A 2,063-nucleotide genomic window follows, 5' to 3' on the forward strand; every position below is an offset into this window, starting at 1 on the left:
AGTAACGCATTACCGTTTCGCGCTAGAAATAACCAGGATGGTGGTGGTAGTGGTACATTTTTGAAGTCGTTGTGGCCTAAAGGATAAGACGTCCAGTGCGCTCGTATTTTGCGATGCACCGGTGTTCGAATTGCCCAGGCAAGTATCAAACTTTTCAAATGAAATACGTACTTAACAAATGTTCACGATTGACTTCCACGGTGAAGGAATAACATCTTGTAATAAAAATCAAACCCGTAAAATTTGCGTAATTACTGGTGGTAGGACCTCTTGTGTGTCCGCACGGGTAGGTAGCACCATCCTGCCTATTTCTGCCGCGAAGCAGTAATGCGTTTCGGTTTGAAAGGTGGGGCAGCCGTTGTACTGTAGGGGAAAGTGGGGGAAACGCGAACGCTGGGTAATGCCGAATTCAATGGTTCTAATATGTTAGAAAGATATATCCTAATTTTATTTGCCGCCGTTTCGGAGATCACGCCACCACTGATGCCAGTCAATAACACGAGAGACGCGGACACACGTACTTAAAAAGGTATGCATTTTTCAATATTTTGTATGTGTTAGATGTAATTTTTTGGTAAATTCAAGTTGATGTAACTTTATTTCTATCTACAATAATAATTCAGCTTTTACATAGTGGAATAATCACATATTACTCAGCTAAATGATAATGATGTAGGAGGCAAAAAAAATTTAACCAAAATTGTTTTTTGACCTTTAATTATTTTCGATTCCGCGGGGTAAAGACGAACACTCCATGTCGGGCAATCTCGAACATTCGCCGTGACACTCCCGTTTGTTAGTACCCCGTTCAACTTTTTTTTAAATATTATTACAGATGCCTTGTACTTACAAAAGAAAGACCAAACTGAAATATAGTTTAGAAGATCTCAAAAAGGCTATAGACGATGTTAAAACCAAAAACTCTCCCTGCGTAAAGCAGCAGAAACATATAATGTTCCAAAAACCACTAATTTTGACCATCTAATGAAAGAAGTGTTAATACAGCCATGGTTGGATGAAAACCTTTATTTACAGACGATCAGGAAACGTAAGAAATCAAGAAGAAAACGGAAAGATGGCAAAAAAGGAACCCAAATAAAAAGACTGAAATGTAATGAAAGAACACCTTCAAACAAGAAGTATGAAATATTATTAAAGAATTTGAACAATATAAAAAAAGACTTTAGTGACTCTAGTCAAAATACGTAAAAAAAAGAAAAAGGCGAAAAAGAAAATAAAGACTACTTTTGTATTTTTTGTAGAGATAAATATATCGATCCTCCCGTTGAAGACTAGATTGTGTGCTATGTGTGCAAAAAATGGGCTCACGAGAGTTGTACTGACGGACAGTCAACATCGTTGGGTTTTAAATGTGATCTATGTCGTTAATAATGTTGGTTCGTAATCACCCCACTTGGTGTTCGTATTTACCCGACTGATGTCGGGCAAAGCCGAACTCTAAGGGTTTTGTTTTTCTTTCATATTGTTGCAGTTTATTAAAAAAATATAAATGATGATTAGTGAATAAGTTAGACAGATAAGTAAACTTTATAATAAAAAAAAATTAAAAAATCTGTGATTAAATTCCATTGTTTTATCTAAGTTTTCCCTTAGGTGTTCGTATATCCCCCACTTTCCCCTACTGTAAAGCTGAAACTTTAGAACTCAGGTCTCACGGTGGGTGGCGGCATTTATGTTGTAGGCGTGTATGGGCTCCGGTATCCACTTAACATCACACAAGGTGGGACGTGACCTCGTCCACCCACATAAGCAATTAAAAAAATATGACAACGTACCAGTGCGGCCCCAGAAGAAGCCCTGCCACAAGTGATTACGGAAATTATTTCGGATTTTATATTTATTAAAAGATGCTATTATTCCTTCATCGTGGAATTAATTCGTGAACATGTGTTAATTTATTAAGAAAATTGGTACTTACCGAATGAGAAGGTCGCTCAGTAGAAGGACGGTCTCGCTCATTTAGGCTACGACTACTTTTATTCAACTACTTTGAAATAACTGGGAGAGTGATCAATGGGTTTTGGTCATAGTCGCCTTGGGGT

At 37.5% G+C, this 2,063-nt stretch overlaps 1 long non-coding RNA gene across 1 annotated transcript; it reads left to right on the forward strand.

Annotated features, from left to right (window-relative positions):
- Window positions 1-364: 364 nt before the first annotated feature.
- LOC134200882 (uncharacterized) lies at window positions 365-1,584 on the forward strand. Its single transcript, XR_009975980.1, has 2 exons — window positions 365-529; window positions 836-1,584. It is a non-coding gene; the product is annotated as an uncharacterized LOC134200882 (long non-coding RNA).
- The last annotated feature ends 479 nt before the right edge of the window (window positions 1,585-2,063 follow it).

This window comes from Bombyx mori, chromosome 21 (genome assembly GCF_030269925.1).
Source record: "Bombyx mori chromosome 21, ASM3026992v2".
NCBI classification, from domain to species: Eukaryota; Metazoa; Arthropoda; class Insecta; order Lepidoptera; family Bombycidae; genus Bombyx; species Bombyx mori.